Raw genomic sequence first — 26786 nt, 5'->3', positions numbered from 1 at the left:
TTTGTCTTCTTTAATGTTTAGACTCAGGATGGGACTGGGACAGACAATAGGCCCGGGCACCAAAATGAAAGTGGTCCACATTAGTGAATCAGATAGCTAAAAAAACAGTGGGCCACTTCGTAAATCTGTACGATTTTGAACTTTTAAGACACGTTGTATAGGTGTTTTGCAAGTTATGGAAAATGGTATGCAGATGGGCTCGCTGCAGGCTATGTTTGTGATAATATCAAATAAATCAACAGCAAAAAATGACCGTGCAGCTGGCCCACAAACAGCCAAAAATAAAATGGCCCACACACTGACCAGTTACACCAGCCCTCCTGACACTGCCAGAATGCCCTGGTCCCACCCTGGCGAGTATCGATTTCAAACGATTGTTTGCCCAGTCCTGAAGGTTCCCTTCATGCTTTTGAAAAGTACACGTTATAGCATATGTGTATTTCAAAATATATTAGAGTATAACATTGAACCACACGCAGCTGTCCAAAACGAGAGTGACGAGTGTGTTCTCTATTAGATAGTGGACATCGGAGTTTATGCTCAGAGACCACAATATGTCCATGCCTTGTCTCTAAATCTACCAAGTTTTAATTATGTTAGTATCTAGATTAAGCCGCAGTAATTCCCGAAAAAAGTCCTTACTCGAAAATAGAAAATCCAAGTAAAAAGGTAAAGGATACTTGTTAGTATTGCGTAACCATTACTTTAGTTAGTTAGATTGTACGATTTAAATGTCTGCTTATTTGACATCGGAAACACGCCACCCCGGAGTAATCTTACTTCTGATGCGCATCTAAACATCTGTAACATAATTAACTAAGCACTGGCAAACGTTTCTGCTCTAAAATGTAGAGGCATTGGCTTTGCCAATGCGTGCTGCTAGTTTCATGTGTATCTAAAGAGCACACATTTTGCGAAGCGTGTCTCTTCATGGTGCCATTGCATGCAACGTGAAATGTAGGTGTGTGCGTTTTGATGACTACCATGTTTAATATATCATTCTAATATTGTGGACGGCCTTGTTAGAATGGCGAATTGCATTTGAAAAAAAGTAAAAAAAATAAGTGCAAAAAGGAAGCAAATGCCCTGGCAGCACTTTGCAGGGAATGTATGATGGAACAACGAATGCTGGAGCCATGCATGCCTGAACAACGGGGTCGGAAGAACGACCGTGTTGTTATCACGAATGTCTTTTTTTTTCCACACATGCCTAGTAAAGGCATGTGTGGGAACGGCATGCGTGGTTCTAACATGCGACCCCCCACCTGCCCTAAAGCCCAGAAGTACCCCACCCCTAATACTAAAACTACCCAACCCCCACCCCTAAAACAAAACTACCCCGGACACCTCCCACCCACCCTGAGCCCCAAACCCTTCCCAACCTCCCCCACCCACCCTAAAAAAAATCGACCCCCACCTGCCCCTAAAAACCAAACTACCCTGATATCCCACCCCACCCCTAAAAACCTAACTACCTGATCCCCCACCCTCACCTCCACCCCCAAAAAACAAACTACCTCGATTCCCCCATCCCACCCCTAAAATCAAACTACCCTGCTCCCCCACCCCCAAAAACCAAACTACCGCGACTCCCACCACACCCCCACAAACCAAACTATGTCCCACCCCAAAAAACCTAACTACCCTGCCCCCCACTGAAAAAAACAAACTATTCCCACTCCCCAGCCCCCACTCCCACAAACCAAAATACCCCAATCTCCCCACTCCCACCCCAACAACCAAACTACCCCACCCCCAAAAATAAAAGCACCCCAACCCTCCACCCCCAAAACAAAATTAGCACGACCTCCACCCCAAAAACAAAAGTACCCCACCCCCAAAAATCTAACTTCCCCAATTTCCCACCCCAAAACCAAACTAACCCAATCCTCCAGCCCCAAAAACAAAACTACCCTGCCTCTCACCTCCAAAAACAAAAGTGCCCGACCCCTCCACCCTCCTATACAGAACTATCCTGACCCACCCACCTGTCCTTAAAAACAGAACTACCCGGATCCCCCACCTCTAAACACCAGAACTACCCCATACCCCCACCCCAAAAACAAAAGTACCCCAACCTCTACCCCCAAAACAAAACTAGTACGACCCCCATCCCAAAAACAGAAGTACCCCCCACCCCCAAAAACCTAACTACCCTAATTCCCCACCCCCAAAAACCAAACTACTCCGATCCCCCACCCCAAAAAACTATCCCAACCCCCCACCCGCTCTTAAAAATAGAACTGCCCTGATCCCCCACCCCTAAAAACCAGAACTACCCCCATCCCTGCCCCTAAAAAACCAAACTACCCTGAACCCTCAACCCCTGCCCCAAGCTCTTAATCCACCCCACCCCTAAAAACTACCCCCAACCTTGCCCCAGCCCCACTTACCTGATCACATCCTCTCCCGATGCACTCTCCCTTTTTCTCTGCCTTAACCACGCATGTGCATTGTTCAGCACATGCGTGGTTAAGGCAGAGAAGAAGGAAGTTGTTGTTAATACAAGCGTGGTTCTGCTTGCGTTAACAACGTGATCGTTGTTTCGGAGTTGTTCTGGACGTTTCCCCTTTGCAGCTGCTGGGACCGGGTGAAAAATATATAGAGCAAGAAGTATGCAGTATGATGGTGAATGAGGTAGAGAGCATTGGGCTGAGTGGTAGATGTATGCATGTGGTAGTAGTTCTGTAGTCCAAAGCCAGGCTAAAGGTAGCAGAGGCCTGTACATTGTCAAAGTTAAGTCAAAGCGTCATAAGAGAGTTAGCTGGTTTGTAGACTGTCAATGCATTGTGATGTAGTGTTCTTTATAGAGGTGTGTCTTCAACTTTTTCTTTAAATTGGAGCAGCTTAGGTGCGCTCCTGATGGATACTGAGATGTTGTTCAGGATCCTGAATACATAAATCGAAAAAGCCTGCTACCCTGTTTTGTCATTCTTACACTTCTTAGACTCCTGTCTGATGGTCTCCTTGCTGTGGGTATGCCAATAACCACAACAAATGGTGAGCTTAAGTGCAAGATAAGAGGAAATGCTTACTGTGATGGCTTTGTTAATGATGCAGCTGGTTTTGATGAAGTGTGTGAGCCAGGAACGGGAGCCAAAAGAGTTTCATGAGGATGGGAGTGATGTGATCATTTTTCTTCAGACCCTGCATGAGGTGTGCTGTGGTGTGTAGAATGCCCTTAGGGGTGCCACTGTGGAGTCTGGGATGCCATAGAGCAGGATGTTCCCACCATCCACATTAAAGAGTACAAGGGCTTGACCAACAGTTCTAAAGTTGCTTTCTGGAATTAATGGTTTCATTTTCTTTAGAAGAGAGCGCTGATACCACACAGTCTGGATATAACTGTAACACCTAGGATCAAGACTGATTTGCATATTGCTGCGTCCAAACTGAGATGTGCAGAAGTAACAATGGATTGCGATGCTGCCCGAGTAAGCACCATTCCCTGAAAATAATGCAAGCATCCCATCCATCACGTCTTTGTATACTTTAGTTATCTGTGAGCTGAGCATCAAGCAGCTCCTTGAAGAGGCTGAAGATGAAAGGAGATAATGTGGTCCTTAGGGGTGCAACTCTGATGTCTGGGAGGCAATGGAGCAGGATGTTCCCATCATCCACATTCAAGAATACAAAGGCTTGACCAGCAGTTCTTTGTAGAAGAAACAGTTTTATTTATTTAGAAGTGAGAGCTGACACCAGACAGTCTGGGTATAACTGTCATACCTAGGATCAAGACTCATTTGCATAATCCTGGGTCCAAACTGAGGTGTACAGAAATAAGAATGGATTGTGATATGGCCTGATTAATTACCAGTGATTGAAATTAATTCAGACATCCCATCCATCTCTTTTTTTATCGTTCAGTTATCTGTGAGCTGAGCATCAAGCTGGTCCATGTACAGGCTGAAGATTAATCAATCAATTAAGGATTTGTAAAACGCACTACTCACCCGTGAGGGTCTCAAGGTGCTGAGGAGGGGAGGGGAGAAAAGGTAGGGGTGTGCTGCTACTGCTCGAACAGCCAGGTCTTGAGAAGTTTCGTGAAGGTAAGGAGGTCTTTGGTCTGGCGCAGGTGGGTGGGAAGAGTGTTCCACGTTTTGGCGGCGAGGTGCGAGAATGATCTACCGCCAGTTGTAGTTCTGCAGACGCGTGGACGGTTGTGAGGGTGAGGTCGGCAGAGCAGGGATGCCGGGTCGGGGTGTAGAAGGAGAGTCATCTGTTGAGGTATTCTGGTCCGGTGTTGTGCAGTGCTTTGTGAACGTGGGTGAGGAGTTTGAAGGTAACTCTCTTGTTGACTGGGAGCCAGTGCAGGTTTTTCAGGTGGTCTGTGATGTGGCAGTGGTGGGGGATGTCCAGGATGAGGCGTGCAGAGGTATTCTGGATGCATTGCAGCTTCTTCTGGAGCTTGGCCATGGTTCCTTGCCGTAGTCCACCTTGCTGCGTACAAGGGCTTGGGTGACTGTTCTGGTTTCGGTGAGTATCCATTTGTAGATCTTTCGGAGCATGCAGAGGGTGTTGAAGCAGGAGGAGGAGATGGCGTTGACTTGCTGGGTCATGGATAGTGAGGGGTCCAAGAAGAATCCTAGGTTGCGTGTGTGGACAGTGACAGTTGGAGCGGTTCTGAAAGTAGCAGGCCACCAGGAATCATCCCATGCGGAGGGGGTAAAGCTGAAGATGAGGACTTCCATCTTATTGAAATTGAGTTTGAGGCAGCGACTCTTCATCCATTCAGCGATGGCCTTCATTCCTTTGTGGAGGTAGGTCTTGGCGGAGTCCTTGGTGAGGGAGAGGATCAGCTGTGTGTTGGCGACGTATGAGATGATGTTGAGGCTGTGAGATCGGGCAATGTTAGCGAGCGGGGCCATGTGGACGTTAAAGAGGGTAGGGCTGAGGGACGAACCCTGGGGTACGCCTCAGTTGACTTAGGTGGCCTCCGAGTGGAATGGGGGGAGGCGGACTCTCTTGGTTCTGCCCGTGAGAAAGGAGGTGACCTAGTCCAAAGGAGATAATTTTGAACTGGGGGTACTCTATTGGTGATCAGTTTCTTTTGGGACCTGGGGGTGCCCGTGTCAACAAACTGGTGTTAGCTGGAAAGGAAGCAGGAGAACCAGTAAAGATCATTGCTAGTGACTTCAGGGTGCATAAAAGGGTGGGATGGTTAACTGGGGTGAAGGCTGTTGACAGGTCCAGTAACATCAGAAGTTAGGGATCATCCTCATTCGTAGTCAGGAGGGGATCGTCTATGGTGTGCAAGTTAGCAGTCTCTGTTTTGCAATGTGTTTTGAAAGCCAGATTGTTAGTGATGCAGGAGATAGCATTAAATTGATCTTGTAGTTGAAGAACAAGAAACAGTACAAACCTGCCTCAATAACATGAAACTTGATGGCCTCCTACCCCACCTTTGCCTGAATGCCAAGCCACATGGATACACTCTTGACACCAGTCTCACAGAACACGTTGTCAAAAAATATAAAGATGGCATGACACCCACTCTCTTCAAATGAAAGTTAAACCATTTGTTCCAGAAATTACCTTCAGATCTGCTGTTCTAGCCTTCATAAAGTTGCATATGGATCGTGGTTATGCCCTGCTCCATGTGCTCTTAGACTCCACACTGGCACCTCTAAGGAGTATCCTGCACTCCACAGCAGCTCTCATCCAAGGCCTGAGGAAATATGATCACATCACCCTATAGTGATTAAACTCTATTGTGTCACCTTTGCTGGCACACACCATTCTCAAAGTCAGCTGCATCATTACAAAGCCAGCAAAACCAGTGTCTTTGCTTGTCTTGCAGACAAGCACACAATCTCTGATGGCTCTTGGCACACCTGCAGGCAAGACACCACCAGATTGCAAACTAAAGTGTGTAAAGAAAAAAAAACAAGGTGGTAGACATTTTCCATCTAATTAACCAGGATCTAGAACATCCCTGTATCTATCTGGAACACTCCAACACTGCTCCAATCTAGGAAATGGTTAAAGGCTCAACTCTGTAAAGAGAACTATATCAAAATGCATTAACCGTTCACAATCCAGCTACCTCTCTTATCACTTGTTGGCTTTATGCTTGCCTTTGACCCTCTACAGTGCTCCATTGCCTTTATGCTATGTGTGAGCTATAGAAATACCATATACGTATGTACAAACATGAAGAGAGGCTGCTGTATATTAAACAAGAGGGTGTGGAAACACTTGAACTCCAATAGAGTGCTAATTACTATATGAAAAAAAATCCCCGCAAGCATGCTTTAGAAGGAAAACATCTCATCCAATCAGAACAATATGAGACAGACATGCTGCTGGTCAGGACAAGCAAAAAAATGTGGAAGAAAAACATTGAATCAAGAGCAGACAACTGAAAGCAACAACAAAGCCATCCCATCAAGAGCATGATGCTGACCCAAAGTCCACCCTAAGGATATGTTATGTATTGGAAACAATTGGTTTACCACAGGCACTGAAAGCTGTTAGTAGCTGAGACCTAAAAAGAAGAATCCATGAAGAGCATGTATGCTTTAAGTTTAGTTAACTAATATATGAATGTAATGTGATTCAGTTATTCTGTGCTGAGCTAGCAATAGTCAGGTGCGATGTGGTAAGTGGAAGTAATATGAATAGTGCTTCAGGTGTTAATGTGCTTAGGAATTGTGTGCTTAGAGCAAATGCTTCGATGATGTTATGGTAATGAACATTGTTCACTGTCACCCCTGTGGACCTTATGAAACTGGTTAAAGTGAGCAGATACTAAATTATATAACAATAACACCTGTGACATGCAGCACTTAGAAATGACAAAAATGGGTAGTAATTGGGACCTTAAAAAACCAAGTTAAAATTCTTCTTCTTCTTCTTCTTCTTATTATTATTATTATTATTATATCTTCAGAGAGACCCAGGTCTGCAAGCCTTTATGAAAGATGAGGTGATAGGGTTCTATCTGTTATTTATTTGTACAAACACATACCTACATGATTGTCAAAGCATAAAAATGCATTGGTAAGACATTCCATTAAAAATAAAGAGTAATATTTTGAAACGAAAAGCAGGGGCAATTTTCTGAATTAATAGTCTATACCACATCCAAAATTGGCTTCTGGTCTCTAAAGACCTGCATAAGCTGCATTTTTACCACACATGCTTAAATTCCTGGACAGCTTAATAAAAATTGGTAGACTTTTCATTTCGCTAGTTTCTATTGGGTCACTTGGAATATGTCACTTTTATAGGTTATCCTTAATGTAGACTAACCGTCTGTAGGTTATCCGTAAGGTTAGACTACGGGCCTAATTACGATCTCTGTGGCATTGATGCCAAGACTGTTAATATGGTGGGGGTAAGGCTGCCGTCGAGGAGGCGGCCTCACCCCTGTCATATTATGAGGTTTTTACCAGGCTGACCGGTGGAAATGTCGTATTACGACATTTCCACTGATCGGCCCGGTGGAAACAGTGTGGCATCCTTGGCCCCACTAGGGAACTGAGACCAATGCCATTGCACAGCAGCACCCTCAGAATGTGCACTTTCTGCATAGTAGACAGTGTGCATTCTGCGGTGCTGGCAGGGGTGCCCCTGCACTGCCCATGTCATGGTCATGGGCAGTACCGGGGCCCCCCTGTCAACCTAGTACTGGCTTTCCACCACCCTTTCCATGGCGGTACAACAGCCATGGAAACGCTGGTGGAAAGTGAAGTGGTGATCAGCACGGTGGTGCCACCACTGGCACCGCTGTGGCTGACTATGACTTCAACCGCCGGCAACTCATCAGGATCTGAGATCCCGGCAGTGACGGCGGTCTCCTGGCAAACTTCCCACCAGGATCATAATCTGTCGGTCGGACCGCCAGGAGTTCAGCGGTCTGACCACCACCACAAGTTTTTCAGTCCATGGACCCCCTAACTCTTAATGGGGCCCAATGTCGGTCCAGTCAATAAAACAAGATAGATTCTATGTGTTGAATAAAGATGACAATTTGAAACCTCCTGACCCAACATTAAAATATATATATTAGAAGAAGTATGTCTTGGCTGTTGTACTTGAAACTCTTCCTTTCTCACAACAGCAGTGATAGGGCCACGGTGACTCCTGGCAACTGCTTAGCTCTGCAACCCTCACCTTCTCCATGTGCGAACTCCTCTTTCTCCTTTCAGTACAGTCACCAATTTCTCTACTGTACTGGGTACCCTAGAGGTGTGGGCTGAGACAGGGACAGCCAGAGTGAGCTAGTTCCCTTCTTGGGAGGGGAACGTGCAGTGGGTGCTTGTAGAGAGAGGTCCTGAGCCAGACCCTATCTTCTCACTGAGCCCCAGCAGAGGGGCTGCTCCCTAATGCTGAGTGAAGAGATGGAGGCTTTATAGGACCAGGCGCCGATGGTGGTGCTCTTACAAAACAGAAAGGTTCACAGGTCACCATAATATGCTACTGACAAAGTTAAGTTGCTTTCTCTGCAGCACATGCCATTAGAAACAAGTTACTGAGTACTAATTGGCAGAAGAAATTTCCAGAAGCAACAGCAGACATTTACTGAACCCTGACACCTATATCGCAAAGCAGACTCTATCTGTGTGCAGCCATGGCTATTGCATCTACAATGCTTAAACCAATGCCCTTTTTCAATAAGCCCACCACAGCCTAACACTGCCTGTCAGTAAGTTGGGTACGTGCAGTACTTCTGTGAGGGGGTGGAGCAGGCTGAATACATGGTGCTTTCTGATAGAGACTTGTAAATGCAGATTCCTCACCATGTGAATTTCGCCAGGTGTGAGACTGGATCAGGAGAATTTTCATAGCAACTCCCTCATGCACCAGTATGTGCCGTCCAGCTCCAGATCTGTCCTGTCCAGCTTCTGATGTGATGAAGGGGCACTATATGTGTTCCATCTAAGTGTGTGGAAGTCAGTTCTTTTTTTTGAACACCATCCCATCCGGTTCCGGAGCCTGTTTCCTTGAGTCATCAGACATGACCAAGTTTTTCTCTACAAAGTTCCAGTGTTCTAGGCTCATGTCACCCTCTAAGACCACAGGGTTCAAGCCGTGTAAGGATTGCCACAAACCGATATGAGTAATGTACCCCGACGAGGTCTGTCTCTGGACTCTGAACACAATTTACTGTTGTATGATCAGTGCCCCAAGTTGCAACTCATGGCCATCTGTGACCGCTAAATCAAACTTTACGTCATAGAGCATCTACGGAAGCTGGTCCAGGTCGAAATCAAGAGAGTGGACCTGCACCTGGTGCAGATCTTGTGACCGATCATCGTCCACGTTGGGATCTTCAGGTAAGTCGAAGAGAAGCAAAAAACCTATGGAGTTGAGCCAATCCCCAGGTACTGCGATGCTGAGAAGTTGGTCTCAGAGTCTGGAACTGATTCAGACTCTCCTGCTTATCTGGTGTGGGTCCTGCGATTATACTGCAACAGATCCTCAACTTTAAACAGGCATTGGAGTGCACCTTCAGTACCCCCGTGGACCTCTCAGGGACTCCTTAGAGCCCCCAAGAATCCAAGGTGGCCTCCAGTTGATTTACCAGTGGTAGGTTGACTCCCAGCAGTGACTGTGCCACTTGACCTAGTTCCGAGGCTGCTCCCTGCTTCAAGGCTTGACCTGTATCACTTATACAAAGCCACCTCCCATGCTACAGCTCTGAGTGCGAGTGTTGACACTGACATCGCCAACGCTGGAGGTGGAACCAATAGGCACCTTAATCTCTGAGGAGAACCCAGAGCAACCTCTACCGGCATTGAACCAACCTCACATTTATTCTCATTCACACCAAGAATCGCTTCCAGTGCAATATCATGAATTCAGAGATGATGACAATGTTGCCTGTCTCATTTACGATGAAGAATACTTATGTTTGGCTCTACAGGATGCCAGTGTCTTAGGCATGGCCCCTTACATTGGCCTCCAATCTTTTATTCCCAATGTTGCAAATGAAGAGTCTGCCTCTTTTGTGTGACTCATAAAAAGGGCAGCTGAAGTCTTATATTTAATCTTGCTTACCACAAAACTCAAGACTAATGTACTTATGGAAGTGCTTCACCTGGGTCAGACTAACCAGGGGCCTCCATTACCATTCAGTGAAGCCCTTACAAACACACTGTTGGGCACATGGGAAAAACCAGGAACTTGCACTCTAGTCAATAATGAAGGCGACAGAGGCAAGCCCCAGAGTATCCAGTGTTCCTCATTCAACATTCGGCATCAGAAAGTTTGTGGTACTGGGCTCTAAACACAGCTGAGCCTGAATGCTTTCTCGACTACCCAAGAGGTCATGAGATGAAACACATGGAGGCATTGGCTGAAAGTATGTCGTTCTCTGCCAGCCTTGCCATTAGGTCTGTCGATAGAAGCTGCCTCCTCAGGAGATATACCCACATGCTATGGACATGGTGAAATACTTCTTATCCATGATCCCTAATGATGTACAGCCAAATATCCAATGCCTTATCCAGGATGGCAAAGACGCAGCGAGATACTTCATCAAATTGGGCCTCAACACAATTGACTGTCTAGGTCCAGTTAGGACCACACTTGGATCTGATCCTCTGGATTCTTGAGTGACATCTAGCAGTCACTTATGGGCAAGCCCTTCAATGGTGCCACTTTCTTTGGCGATAGGTGGACTGTCCCTTGGATGTTTCAAGGATGGTAAAGCCACTATATGCTCTCTTGGAATGGTTCCATCTGTGCAGCGGTTCCCTCAGCAGTTTCACCCCTTTCAAGGCTTCTGGAGGGGATACCAACAGAGGCAACATCAGAACGTGTCTCAGCTGCAGGCCTCCAGCCTCCAGGTCCCCAGGGGCAGCAAACTACCACACCACAACTTCCCCGCAGCTGCCACGAAACCACTCTAGGTCCCGCGAGCAGCCGGTAGGAGGTCACATCACTTTTCACCTACTGTAGGTGGAGGAGCGTCACTTCCAATCAGTGGTTGCTGCAAATTGTAGAACAAGTTGATTCCATACCCTTCCTGTCACAGCCTCCGCATATGCCACCCACACCACTACACCTCACAAGGACCACTTGCCCACACTCTGAGTGGAAATCCAAGCTCTCTTGGTCAAGGGAGCAATAGAGAAAGTGCCAGCATCAGCGACAGGGACTTGTTGTTACTCCTGTTATTTCCTGGTATTGAAAAAAGACAGAGACCTTCAACCCATTCTAGATTTCCACTCTCTGAAAGTCTTCATTCAAAAGGACAGGTTCAAATTGCTCTCTATGGCCCAAGTCCTATCTACCCTGGATCCAGGAGATTGGATTCTGGTGCTGGATCTGCAGGACGCCTAGGGCCAGATGCAGGAAACACTTTGCGACTTGCAAACGGCAAAATTTGCCGTTTGCGACTCGCAAATGCGTGTTTCCAATGCAGAAATGCATTTTGCGAGTCGGGACCGACTCGCAAAATGCATTTCCAAATCGCAAATAGGAAGGGGTGTTCCCTTCCTATTTGCGATTCGCAGTGGTATGCAATACCATTTGCAACCGCATATGCGGTCGCAAATGGTGTCGCAGTTACCATCCATTTGAAGTGGATGGTAACCCACTCGCAAATTGGTAGGGGTCCCCATGCCCTGAAAAAATACAGAAAATAAAGGTTTCGGATTTTTTTTAAGTGCAGCTCGTTTTCCTTTAAGGAAAACGGGCTACACTTAAAAAAAAAACTGCTTTATTTAAAAGCAGTCACGAACATGGAGGTCTGCTGACTACAGCAGGCCTCCATGTTTGCGAGTGCCCATAGTCGCTATAGGGCCGCAATTTGCAACCCACCTCATTAATATTAATGAGGTGGGTCTTTGCGACCCCATAGCGACTCGCAGACGGTGTCTGAGACACCGTTCTGCATACCAATTTGCGAGTTGCAAATTGGATTTTTGCTACATCAGGCCCCTAGTTCCATATTCCTGTCCTGCAGCCCACAAGAGTTACCTGTGGTTTTAAGTAGGCCAAGAGCACTTTCAGTCCTCAGTACTTCACTTTGGCCTTACTGAAGCACCACAAAGGTGATGGTGATGGTCGTAGCCCTTCAGAAGAGATGGGAGATACTAGTCTTACCATTCCTCAATGACTGGTTGCTCTAGGCGGGCTTGCCTCAAACAGTTGTAGACCACCTCCGATGACAGCCGACTTGTTGACAACGTTGGGATTTTCCATCAACTAGCTGAAATCACTTCTGATTCCTTCACAATGGTTCCCCTTCATCAGAGCCACCCTGGACACGGTGTTCTTTTAAGCCTTACCTCCAACTCAATGAGTCTAGGACATTTTGGCTATGATCCCAATGTCTCAACTGTTGACCTAGGTCTCAGTGAGAGCTGCTCAGAAGCTTCTGGTACTCTTGGTATCCTGAATTCTGCTTCTTGCATTCTGGACCATGCCAGGTGACACATGTGCGCTCTAAAGTGGGATCTGAAGTCTCATTGCACTCAGCACCAAGGAAACGTTTTGAATTCCATTCAGGTGTTGGTAGAGACTGCAAAAGACCTGCAGTGGTGGCTGCTCCACCACAATTGGACTGGTGGAAGATGCTTCTCATTACCGCACCCAGAGCTAACGACTGTGGTGGATTAATGTTGCTGGGTTGGAAGGGTCATCTGTAGCGGTTGAAATTAGAGGACTCTGGTCTCTGTGGAGACCCATCTCCACATCAGCTTGTTCGAGTAGCAGATGATTCACATGCACAGAAGACGTTACTTCTGACCATTGTGGGGAACTGGTGCAAGCTCACACAGACAACTTGACCAGCATTTGATACTGCAAGAAACAGGGCAGTATGGGTTGTGGATCCTGTGGCTGGAGACTCCACATCTGTGGAGGTGACTGAATGCTCAGGGCATCTTCCTGAGTGCCTGGCAGGATCTTTAAATGCCAGGGTAGATTAAATCAGCTGATGTTGCCTAGTGGATCATGAATGGCAGTTACACTTAGAGGTGGCACAGGGTATATGCCTGTGATGCTATTCATTGGGTTTGACCAATGACTTTGTGTTTCACCACTGCGCATATTAGTTGCTCAATGTTCACCAGTAGCACATTGTATGTTTTGTTCAGTTTAGCCGCCTATTGGCTTTGACATTGCATTAGCCATTACATTCTGTACTCTGCCTATTGGCTTTGACATGCTGTATTCAGTTTAGCTGCCTATTGGCTTTGACATGATATTAGACACTACATTTTGTATTCAGCTCAGCTGCCTATTGGCTTTGACATGATATTAGACACTACATTTTGTATTCAGCTCAGCTGCCTATTAGCTTTGACATGACATTAGACATTGCATTTGATATTTAGGTTAGCTGCCTATTGCCTTTAACGTGGAGTTAGACATTGCAGTTGAGAATCCAAGCTGTATTTTTCCAAGCTGTGTTTTTCCACAAGATGAACCAAGCTGTTTTCTTCGCACAGCAGACTAGACATGATAAGAGAGAGTACATTTGGTGTTTTCCTTTCTGCTCAGGCTTGGGAAGAGGAGGAGTCTCGGAGATCTGGCCAGTCTCCAAAGGCTTGCGTAGTTTTCCCGAGTCTGAGAGGAGGGGGCACGCTTTTGTAACGAATGGCTCGGGGCTTCAGAGAATTAGATTGAAATCTGCTGGACTTCGGGCTGGAACTTGGTGCCAGTTGCCAGTCTCCCGTGTGGGTAGATAATCTCTTTCTCGCAGTTGACCAGAGTCATCAACTTGCAGACCCCAGTAAGATGAAGCTGTAAATAGTTTCTCACACGGTGAAGTATTTGTTTTGCTTTGCATTAAATATATAACCTGCTGTGTACATTGCAACTGAGATATACTTTGTTTTAATGCTGTGACTACTTTTGTACTTGAAATCTATTAATTCGTCCCTCAAGAACTTGTGGGTGGGGAGGAATTAACAACAATAAAGGTCTTCTTTGAACTCAGAAGTGCATTCTTGATATGTTCTGTAAGCTCTGATACGAGATAAGAAGGAAAGCAGAACAATGCCAACAATGGGGAGAATCCCGGCTCTATCTGTTTGCTACCCCAGTCATTGCACAGTGTCCAAGTGTTTGCGAACTGGAGTTTTAAAGGTGGTTCTCCCTTGGAGACACCTTCCGCCTGAACTGGGGCTCGGAACTCCTATAAATCTTTCCACCTTTATTTCTCCTGGCCAGGGTATTTAAAAAATCAGAAATACAAAGCCCAAGTTATTCTAATAGCTCCGAGCTGGATGAGTCTGTTATTCCTGTTGTTATTGCTTCAAAAGTAACTGGTGTCACCCTGGCAGGCAAACTGTCAATGCAGGACTCTGAGAAAAGTTTGTTGTCTGGTGTTCCTCCCTTGACATTCAGCTTTTACAGGCAAACATTGTCTGCTATTTTATAGTTTTGTCTCTCTCTCAAGCCCAGTAAGGCCCTACTTTGGCAACAGTTAAGGGTTGGTTCCCAGCCCTTTCGGCTTTCTTGAAGTTGCCCGATCAGCAATCTCTTTTCAGATCATCTGTTGTGAGTGATGCGTTTCTTGAACAGACTGATCCACATGTTCTCACCAACACCTTTTGTGATGCCGCAGTGGAACCTTAGCTTGGTTATCACCTACTTGATATGCACTCCTTTTGAACGAGTGCTCTCTGTGCATGTTGACCATTAAAACAATTTCCTCATTGCAATCACCTCTGCTTGAGGAGTGAGTGAACTCCAGGGCTTGTCTGCTCAGTGGCTAGACACGTTTCTTCCTAGGCAAACTGATCTTTTTGAAAAAAGTGGCTTCTACATAGGTAACATCATCTTGCCGACATTCTGTACTCTATCTCATCCCTCCAAGAGAGCCCTCATTTTATATATCAATTAGAGGCAATTAAATGGATGATCAACTTTTTGTGGGCTTCCCTGGAGCCAAAAAGGGGAAAGCTATGTAAAAGAGAACCATTTCCCATTGCATTTTCTTGTACATAAAGATCTGCATGGGTTAGCCATTAAACAGCCCCCAGAAGACTTGCATGCTCATTCCACCAGAGCAAAGGGTGCTACCACTGCGTTGGTGAATGGTGTGACAGTCTCAGATATCTGCCAGGCTGCTACATGGTCATCCCTCCACACGCTCATGAAGCACTATTTTGTGGACAGTCAGGTCTGGCAGGATGGGCACTTTACCCAGTCTGTCTGGCAGGATTTCCTGGTCTGAAATATCTTACAGATCAGTCACCGGGGGAAATGCTGCTTTGGTATCTATTTACAATATGAATAATCTGTGGTTAGAAGTCTCTATCAGAAAAACAAGTTACTCACCTTTGGTAGTGCCTTTTCTGGTGCAGACTAACCGCAGATTCCTCCCCAACCCAACGTCCTCCCCATTCTGTGGAATGGATTCATACAGTTCCTTAAAAGAATTCCAAGATTGATGATCCGCACACTGGCATATTCTAATTTGAATGAGCTCCACGTCTAATGGCGTGGCCATAGTAAAAAAAAAAACAGATGTCAACGGGCAAAGGTGACACAGATATAGTAGCCCTGATATCATATCTGGGGCAGGAAGGGCCAGTCACAGTGCCACATTACGCCACCTACCGGCGCGCAAATGAGTTGCAATGAAAACTTCCCGGTTCCAGTGTGGGGCCTGAGGAAATTCACAAAGTGAGCAATCTGCCGCTAGATGGAGTTTCTACCAGAAAAGCTTATCAAAGGTATGTAACTTGTGCTTACATACAGTGAAATGTATCAACTATCAAGGCCACAGTGCTATTTATAAGTGGTTGTCGTGCAGATACTGCAATAACAATTATACTTTACTGTAAAAAATTCAGATTTTCCACAGAAGGGGTGAGAAGAAAATTGTGATTTTATGAAAGGCACGGAGGCAAATATTATGCACTTTGGGGGTCATTTCGACCTCGGCGGTCTTTTGACAAGATCGCCGAGGGACCGCCGTGCTGAAGACCGCCAGTGGTGGCGGTTTTCCGCTCTGCGTATTATGACTACTGGCAGCCCTCCATCCTTTTCCAGACGGAGAGCCGCCAGCAGCCATACTGGAGGGCGGCGGGGAAGTGGAGGTTGCTCCACCGCCACCGCCACGTCAACAGAACACCGCCCACCGAATCACGTTCTGTGATTCGGCGTGGCGGTGTTCTGTTGACGGTGTGGTGGCGGCGGAGCAGCCCCCATGGATCCTGTCCCCTCCCGGAAGATCAACGGACAAGATAAGTTGATCGTCCGTTAGGGGAGGGGGTGGGGGGGTGTTGTGTGATGTGTGGGTGCATGGGGGTGTGCGTGTGAGTATGTAGAGGGGGTGTGTGAGTGCGTGTAAGCATGCAGGGGTGTAGTGTGAATGGAAATGTGTGCATGTCTGTCTGTATGTATGTCTGTATGGATGTGTGCGTGTATGTCTGAATGAGGGTGTGCGTGTATGACTGTGTGTATGTCTGTTGGCATGTTTGTTTGTGTGTGTGCTGGAATGTGTGTTGGTGGTGCCTGCATGCGTGTTGGGTGTGTGTCTGTGTTGTGATGTCAGGGGTAGGGGTGGGGAGGGGGGTCCTGCCACCTTTGAGGGGTGGCAGGGGGTGGGGGGTGTCTGGTCGGACTCGGGGGAGGGGGTGGGGTGTGGTGGAGACCCCTATCAGTGCCAGGGAAGGAATTCCCTGGCACTGATAGTGCTTACCGCCATGGATTTCATGGCGGTTCCAAACCCCATGAAATCCATGGCGGTAAGCCGGGTCATGATACCGCCGGCGGTCTTGTGACGGCCGCCGGGCTGGAGACCCAAGTCTCCAGCCCAGCGGTCGTCTCCGCCATGGCGGTCTGATCGGAGAAGTGGCGGATGACCATGGCAACCGGTAATTCCAATTTTTTACCGCCAGCCTATATCCACTATATAATCTGCTGTCCAGCAACCATCTTCTTTCTTGTGCTGTGAATGCACTGTAAACCTACCCATCTTCCAACTCTCATTGCATCCTCCTGTGTTAACACCTTCTGTGCCAAACCTTCCCTCGTTTCCAGTAGTTATTACTTCATGAAGCACCAAAACATAAATTATAGAGTGGGGTTCATAGACTGTGAGGGATAATATTTGCTTCTGTACCTTTAATAGGATCTTGATTTTCTACCCACCCCTACTGTGGATAATCTGAAATTTATGGCAAGGCACAGATGCCAATATTATGCATGTTTACAGCCTTGCCACAATATTCCTCACAGCACACTCCCACTGGTTTAAAATAAAAAAATAAAAATACCAAATCAGACGACCAGTCAGCCACAGGCAAAATACTACTCAAGCTTCCACCTACTAACACAGCTTTAGACGCCATAGTTCCCCTTGCAGAATGCGCTCCAAATCTGGTAACATGAATGCCAGCCCTTTTCATAACTTCTGTAACACATCTTGCAATGTTGGTGAAGACACAAGTTTATATGGATATCTAAATGAAATCACTAAATGTGTTTCTCCTTGTCCTCTCAAGCTTTCAGTGCATTTTTCATACGCAAACATCTCACCCACACAACTTTGTTTTCCTCTAAAGTTGGATAAAAATAGTTCTACATAAAGTTCTAGTTCTTTTCCTGACATTAAAACAAACTCCCTCTGTTAAATAACTTTGAGATGATACCTCTAGCGCTCTCACATCCGAGACTCTTGTAAAAAAAACTGGGCAAAGCAACATGACTAATTTGAGAGATAGATTCTTAAAATCCAAAAACTAATTGTCATCCCAAGCTACCAACTCTCTTAAAAAAATGTCCACATCTCACAAAGATGAATATTTAGGCTCAGGAAGATTCTTCAAGCACACACTCTTTAACAAACATCTTACAACGTCATATTGACCCACCGGATGCTCAATCACCAAATCATGCCCTGCAGAAATTGCTGACCTACTCACATTCACTAAACTGTACAAGCTGCCCTTTAAAAATAACTCAGTAAAAAATGGCTACATTCATCATAGGTGTTGAAAAGGGATCCAGATTCCTTTCATTACATGAACAAACCTATCTTTTCCATGCCAACTTGTATGCCTTTTTGGCTCCTGGAGGTCAGGAATCCTTGATGAGTTTCAAAGCCTCTGCTGATAATTCCAACACTTGCCAAGATCTCCTGAAGTCAACCACCCCATCAACCACAAAGGACCCTGCAACAGCAGTTCATGACTCTCTACCATTGGATTCGTCAAGAGATTCTGAATATCCAGTAACAGCCTGTTGGTGGTAAAACCGCCACTTCTCCGTCAACCGCCAGGGTCGTAATGACCCCATTTGTCTTTATTGCCACTCACAGCAGCAATTAGAACTTCAACTACAGAACTTAGAATATTAACAAAACAACATTCGTATCCACTATATAATCTGCTGTCCAGCAACCATCTTCTTTCTTGTGCTGTGAATGCACTGTAAACCTACCCATCTTCCAACTCTCATTGCATCCTCCTGTGTTAACACCTTCTGTGCCAAACCTTCCCTCGTTTCCTGTAGTTATTACTTCATGAAGCACCAAAACATAAATTATAGAGTGGGGTTCATAGACTGTGAGGGATAATATTTGCTTCTGTACCTTTAATAGGATCTTGATTTTCTACCCACCCCTACTGTGGATAATCTGAAATTTATGGCAAGGCACAGATGCCAATATTATGCATGTTTACAGCCTTGCCACAATATTCCTCACAGCACACTCCCACTGGTTTAAAATAAAAAAATAAAAATACCAAATCAGACGACCAGTCAGCCCCAGGCAAAATACTACTCAAGCTTCCACCTACTAACACAGCTTTAGACGCCATAGTTCCCCTTGCAGAATGCGCTCCAAATCTGGTAACATGAATGCCAGCCCTTTTCATAACTTCCGTAACACATCTTGCAATGTTGGTGAAGACACAAGTTTATATGGATATCTAAATGAAATCACTAAATGTGTTTCTCCTTGTCCTCTCAAGCTTTCAGTGCATTTTTCATACGCAAACATCTCACCCACACAACTTTGTTTTCCTCTAAAGTTGGATAAAAATAGTTCTACATAAAGTTCTAGTTCTTTTCCTGACATTAAAACAAACTCCCTCTGTTAAATAACTTTGAGATGATACCTCTAGCGCTCTCACATCCGAGACTCTTGTAAAAAAAACTGGGCAAAGCAACATGACTAATTTGAGAGATAAATTCTTAAAATCCCAAAACTCATTGTCATCCCAAGCTACCAACTCTCTTAAAAAAATGTCCACATCTCACAAAGATGAATATTTAGGCTCAGGAAGATTCTTCAAGCACACACTCTTTAACAAACATCTTACAACGTCATATTGACCCACCGGATGCTCAATCACCAAATCATGCCCTGCAGAAATTGCTGACCTACTCACATTCACTAAACTGTACAAGCTGCCCTTTAAAAATAACACAGTAAAAAATGGCTACATTCATCATAGGTGTTGAAAAGGGATCCAGATTCCTACATTACATGAACAAACCTATCTTTTCCATGCCAACTTGTATGCCTTTTTGGTTCCTGGAGGTCAGGAATCCTTGATGAGTTTCAAAGCCTCTGCTGATAATTCCAACACTTGCCAAGATCTCCTGAAGTCAACCACCCCATCAACCACAACATTGCTCAGCTCAAAAATGGTCAGCCAACTGCCATTTGAAGTCATTGAGGTAGCCTGCAATGAAGGGAAGAGGTCCAGTCTTCTTTCCCAAAGATCAGGGCAGGCCTCAAGTCTGGTGGGACAAGGCAGGCCTGAAGGAGTAGTGCAGTCCTCTGGGGAAAGAAGTAGGCCTCAAACAGCAGGGCAGTCCTTTGAGGAACAAGGCAGTTCTCAAGCAGAAGGCCAGTCCTCTGAGGAACAAGTCAAGCCTCGAGCAACAAGGCAGTCCCCTGGGGAACAAGGCATTCCTTCCTCTTGTAATGTCTGCAGGTTCAGTAATGTACTAAAGAGGTATTCTGAGGGTCCACTATTTATACATGATGCCAGCCTTTGAAGCAGGGGGACATCCTGGCCTACCCCACATGTTGTTCTGCAAAGTTGTTCCCTTCTGAGAAGTCTGGGGTAACACAAGACTACAGTCAGGTTGCTTTGTGTTTGCTGGAGACAAGCTCTTTTGAAATGTTAGTGGGGCAGAGAACAGCTCCTCCCCCAGAAATCCTGACAGGATTGCTCATCTTGCCTACATCTACTCCCCTTTGTCTCACTGGCAGGAGGAATAAACAAAAGCCAACAGCAAAGCCACTTGCAGTCATGTGACACAGGACACTGGCAGCAGGCACCAAATGGATAAAGCAAGAAAATGCCAAATTTCTAAAAGTGACATTTTCAGAATTGTGACTTTCAACCTACTCCCAGTCAAAGAGGTAGCCAACATTATCCAATGGGAGTGGTAGGATTTACAGGATTGAAAAACAAAGGTAGGATTTTTTCACTCGACAAACAACAACAAAAAAGGAGGGGCTATAAGGGAGATTCGGAGATCAGAGCTCCTGGTCCCGTGTGTAGGTCTCCCAATACTTGATAAATCAAAATGCTGTACACACGGTTCCAAAAAAGAAAAAGAAAAAGCGGATTCTTTAGAACAAAGGTTTCCAAGAAGGAGCAATATGCTTGAAGCACGGGCCCTCACTCACCTTCCGGTGACTTGCTTCATCATAGGGCCATGCTCCTCGTCAGGCCGGCACTGCAATGCCTGACGGGCCCCACGAGGGAGCACTTTGCCGGAGGTCTTTTTGAAAATGATGTGCAACCGGTCAAAAATTGAAAAAAGGATTGGTATAGGGATAGTTAAAAATGACTAGAGGTAAAGTTTCACTATTTATTCTGATATTAGTACCCCTGCCATGATTAAAAACAATTTAAAGGGATACAGTAGGGTAATGTCTACACTCCCCAAACACAAATATGTACAGTTTACTAAGTCTTGTGATGAGAAATAGTACAGAAGGAGAGAACACAGGATCCCTGTGTTACTCAAGCCAATGGGTCAACATGTTTCTCGCTTTTGTTAGTAAAAAATTATCTTACGCGATTCATCAGGACCTTCGTACATACCTAATCCTATACAGAAAATTTATTGTGAAAAGATTTTTGTCAGTTCCCCTACTAGGGAAGTCAGAAACCTAAAGAAAAAAAGAAACCATCATCAAAAAATTAGGCAAACATCAGCAATAGTGTATGCGCATATTATCTTAAATAGCTAACCCATCTATTTGTGGTGTGTGCCAAAAAGGTGCAACGTGCCAAAAGATACCACAGTGCTCAATAAACCGAGTCAGTTAAATGTAGGTTCTTCAATGCTTACCCTCCAAAATTTTAATGGTAGGGCCCCATCAGGGACATGTCAGGCTTTGAACATCCAATTTGGTCTAAATACATACATAAAGAGAAAATATTTGAGATGACATCCAAACTATGAAGGTATGTGTTAAAAAATGTAATTATAGCAGGCATGGTATATTACATATTACTGAACCCCTAAAGACTCTAAAAAGAATAAAAAGAGGTCCTAGCATGTTGCTAGGGAGGCGATTATAAACAAAGGCCAGGTATTATGGACAGGATACCGAGAAAGGTTAAGGGGCCAAAATAAATAAGGCATTTATTATCCAAAAAAGGGTTGTTACAGGAGCCGATGTTCCATCTCGTGTGCAAAAGTGGAGTCGCGTTTAATTGCTTCTATCAAAGAGTGAGATATTTGAACAATCATTAAGGACGAGAAACCCTTTCTGAAGGGAGACAAAGAATACGCGTCTAGGCTCCCCAGTGTGCAAGCACCATTTGTGCTGGCAGCCGGAGCCCTGTTAGTTTGACACGATCTCTCCATGTCAGAGATAAAAGAGGTAGGCAAGAAGAAGGGGGTGGGACAGAGCCGTCCGGGTATCGGGAGTATAGGTAAGCAGGTTAAGCGGAGCGGCGGTGTACGCCGCTCGTATAGCGTATCAACCCATCGCTTCAAATAAATAAATACATGCCCACCTAATTGGGCCGGTCACGCGAGTGGTTACATAGTGAGCCGGTATCTAGTGCGAGCCGTGTCTCAGGAGAGACGGCTCGTTTGACAAAATTACAGAGAGGATGAAAGCAAGCATTAACCATTGATGGATTAAGAAGTATCTAACTTAGCACTTACTTGTCGTGGTACTGAGCGTGCTGGTCCACCTATAAGCACTGTAAATCCCCGGAATTCTGAGGGAGTTCGAGTGAGGTGCCATTTTAATGAAATTAGAGAAAGAAGAAGGACTACTGGATTCAGAGGTGCACAAGGAAAACAAAAATAGAAGAGGGACAAAGATTATGTCGGCCATTTTTGAAAAGGTATTCAGAAGGTTATCGAGAATACCCTGTCATATTGCAGAGAAAAACATGCCGAGAAGTGCTAAAAGGTCTACACTAGGAAGTCCAAAAATCAAGGGACGCTAGTCATATATAATGTAAAGACCAACAATATGGTAACGCCGAGAAGGGAAAAGTTATGGGAGTCTACAAGGACTAATTTATTGGTGGATAAAGTTAGTCCATGGAATCTCATCATTTAATCCTGATATATGAGTCTTCAATCTAAAGACCCATCGTTGTTCCTTCTCAAAGAGTCTCTCTGCGCAATCTTTTCTGTCTCTGATAGTTTCCAGAATGATCCATCTAATGTCATCTGGAGTATGTTTTGCCTCAATAAAGTGGTTAGTCAGTTTGGTGGCGGTTCTCTTGCATCTAATAGTACTGCGGTGTTAGTTGATTCGTATTTTCACCATCCTAGTTGTCATACCAATGTACCTTAAGTTACACAGACAGGTAATCATATAGATACAGTCTTTTGTACGGCAGTTAGTATGTGTTCTTAGTTGCCATTTTCTGGATTCGCCAAAGTCCACTTCATAAGTACTGCTAGTCATCGGGAAAATGTTACAGCCACCACACGGGTGGTGACCTATGACTTTTAACCACTGATTTCGACTGAGGTTGCCGGTGGGTTGGTGAATAGGGGGTCTTGTGTGGACTACCATGTCTTTAATGTTGTGGGTTCTTTTAAAGGCGGACAAGGGACATTCTAATGCTTCGCCTGCACTATTAAGAATAGGCCACAGTCTCCTGATAACGCCCTTAATCCGGTTGCTCAGAGGGGTAAATGTAGTCACACATGTAAGTCTGGATTGTTGTGTGCGAGTATTACTGGTCAAAAGACTCTCCCTCGGAATGTTGCTGGCTCTCTTTTTTGCTAGTCTCACATTCCTTGCTGGGTAGTTACGTTCACCAAGCTTCTGACACAAGGTAACAGCCTGAAGATGGAAGTCATTAGTATCTGAACAGTTGCGTCGTATCCGGAGGAACTGCCCAAAAGGGAGATTATCTTGTAATGCCTTAGGGTGGTGGCTACTGTAGAGTAAAAGACTGTTCCTGTCTGTGGGCTTATGGAACACAGAAGAATGGAGGTACCCATCTCTGAGTGTGATCCGTAAATCAAGGAAGGATATTTCCTGGTCAGAGATGTTGGAACTGAAACGAAGATGGGTATCCAGAGTATTTACCCACTGGATAAAGGTCATGGCAAGTTCTATGCTGCCCTTCCAGATTACCAGTATGTCGTCAATATATCGACGCCATAGTCTAATGTTGGCAAAAAACGGTTGCCCAGGGGTCAAGATGTAGCGCTGTTCAAAGGCAAACATGTATAAGCAGGCCAAGCTAGGCGCGAAAGTGCTCCCCATGGACGTACCCTGTATCTGATGGAATAGGTGTGTTTCAAACTGGAAGAAATTTTCTTTCAGGGCCATACTGGCACATTGCATAATGAAACTCACTGGAGTGTTATAGGTCCAAGTCTCAGCCAGGAGTAGTTCCTCTACTGCAACAAGAGTTGCTTCTTGTGGAATATTCGTATATAAAGCTTCCACATCTAGACGTATCAGTATGTCTGTGGTGCCTGCATCATTAATATTATTGATTAAAACCAGGGTATCTTTAGTATCTTTAAGAAAAGTAGGTGTTTTCTGGACAATAGGTTGCAAAAAGAAGTCACAGAATTTGGACAGGGGCTCCAAAAGTGAGCCGATTCCAGACACAATCGGGCAACCTGGGGGTGGGATACCTTTGTGGATTTTAGGAAGACAGTAAAAGTACGGAATCTTGGGGTTCAAGGTATCCAGACCTCGGCTTCCTGATGGGTGATCCACCCTGCTGACTCTGCTTCAATTATCATACCACGGATCGTGCGCTGAAGACGGGGAGTTGGATCGGTCGAAATGTGTTGGTAATAAGATTCATCACTGAGTAGTCTCAGGCATTCCTGTCTATAGTAAGATGTGTCCATAACCACAATCGCACCTCCTTTATCTGCAGGTTTCAGAGTAATATTAGAATTGTGTGATAAAGAACGTATGGCTGCACGTTCCAGTTTAGACACATTTTGAAAAGTTCGAGGAGGTTCTAGAAGTTGAATTTCATGGCGGACCGCTTCCTCAAAGGTAAGTACCTCTATTGGGACCGAAGTCAGTGGGGTGTAAAAGTGGAAGGATTCCTGAGATTGGTATCACCTCTAGATTCCTGTGGTGGCCGGTCCTTGAAGAAAAAGTGTAGTCTAATTTTGCGAAATAGAGCTGCCATCTCACAGTTCAGTCTAAACTGGACTTCCTTGGGTGTGGGCACAAAGCCCAGACCTTTCTCTAAAACCGCCATCTCCGTGCGGGTAAGGATGGAGCTAGAAAGATTGACAACTAGTTTTTTTTTTTGTGTTGTCACACTGCGGCTTCTGGTCACCATCTGTGGTTCTTCCTGTGCCCAGTGAACGTTTCTGCCTCTCCTTCTGTTTCTGCCTCTGCCTCTGCCCCGGCCTCTTCCTAAAAAAGGATTGTAGTTGTATTGTGGCTGTGGCTGAAAAAAAGGCATGGGCATGGGGTGCCACGGAGGGATCTGCTGGTACGGAAAGGGGGAGTTATATTGAGGAGGTGGAATGTAGCGATTCCGAATTGTCCTCTGTCCCTCGTCACTGCTCCATTTTGATTTATCAAGGATTTTTTCACTACCATATAAAACTTAAACCTATATGCCCTACCTTTTAAATAGAATGCACCCTCCTCTACGGGCCTACATGGCCTACCTTAGGGGCCAATTATATGTATTTCAAAAGAAGGTTTAGGCCTAGCAAAAGATTTATTTTGCCAGATGGAAATGGCAGCTTAAAACTGCACCACAGGTTTCACTGACAGACATGAGACACGTTTTAAAGTACTGCTTTTATTGGGTAGCATAATGTTTATTTTATAGGCCTTCAGTACCATGTAATACCATTTACTGGGCACTTACAAGTAAATAAGATGTGCCATTCAAGTGTAGTTCAATTTGACCATGTATTACAGAGAAAGCACAAGCACTTTAGCACTGGATAACAATGGTAAAGTGCAATGAGTCCTCCTAATGGCAACAAAATTAAATTTAGAAAACAGGAGGGGTGAAGGCAAGTACAACATCACTTGAGATATTTTACCTCTGGTGTGCTGAGGTCTGGTATGCTACAGACCCACAAACTAGGGTTGAAGAATCCCTCTTAGCAACAGATTTTCAGGGGAAGGAGGCAGAAACTCATGGCTTACTCAGGACTAGACTAGAAACTATGGCCTAAAATCAAAACAAAGCAAAACACAATAACGCTACTTTAAAAAATCAATATCCAGCTAGTGGTTCTACTTTAAAAAGGAGACAACTTGAATGCACACATACCAAATTCCATATATCTACACACTACAAACAGTACCGCAGTTTCAAACCCTTCCTACTACCCAGGGACCTACACGAGAATAGCCAAGGTGCAAATAACCTACCACAAAGAAGTATCACAGGGAGTGACCAACCCCATAAATATTGTCTGTTTCTATTCGCTGCAAGATTCCACACGACAAATTAGATGCTTGCAGACTGTGATGAGAAAAGAGAATAGCGTAAGGAAACTCGTATTGGGATGTTTGTTATATAAACTGTGGCTATCAAATCCCAGAAAATAGATATCAATGGAACATACAAAGATGCATTCATTTGATTGGAATGATTAGTATAAGTCTAATGAAAAGTAATATACCGCCTTCTACTTTTTCCTGTTGGGTCATTGATTGATTTTGCATATTCACACCTGCCGGCTGTAAATATGCATAGCCATCTAATCTAGGGTTATTTGCTGTTTTAAAGTACCTTCTCTAAACTCGTGATTCCTTACTGATATGAAGCATAATTTGCAATCAACCCTCACATGTGCATGCATGTCGCAGCACTAAACAGCCTTGTGGTGTGACTCAGTTGCCATATTACTCCAACTCAGACCAACCAGAGAATCTCTTCAAAATATATTCATGTTTATTAAACACCAAAACTATGAGAGAAACAGCTCTGAGCAGTGCACTGTTATTTTTCAATGTATCACGTCTACTTTGTTGCGCTTAATTCATTCAAAATAATTCTGTCTTCAGACTAAACACGGAAACATCATTCCCGTTTTTTGTCTTTCCACTTGTTACAGAAATTCTTGCAACCTTTCGCAGGGCCGAACACCTTCAAATGTAGAAACACACTTTAACAAATGGCAATACACATCTTTGCTTGTCATTGCTATAATATGTGTATATGTTTTCTCTGGCCAAAGTTTTTTCTTTTACTTAAACGCACATTGTTGGTCACACATTCCCTTGTGATGTCTACCAGTGAACGCAACTGGTAGGAACTGTGAACCCTCCGAGAGACAGGGGCGGGGGGGGGGGGGGGGGTTGTGTTCTCTTATATTTACCTGCAGCGCGGGTATGTAGTTGTGGTCCTGCGGTCACGTAGGCCGTAGATAATAAAAAGAGGCTGAAGCCAGGCGGCAGGGTCAGATTA

The sequence above is a fragment of the Pleurodeles waltl genome, chromosome 5 (genome assembly GCF_031143425.1).
Source record: "Pleurodeles waltl isolate 20211129_DDA chromosome 5, aPleWal1.hap1.20221129, whole genome shotgun sequence".
Taxonomy (NCBI): Eukaryota; Metazoa; Chordata; class Amphibia; order Caudata; family Salamandridae; genus Pleurodeles; species Pleurodeles waltl.
The sequence above is the reverse complement of the archived record's forward strand: the minus strand, read 5'-3'. Positions refer to the sequence as shown.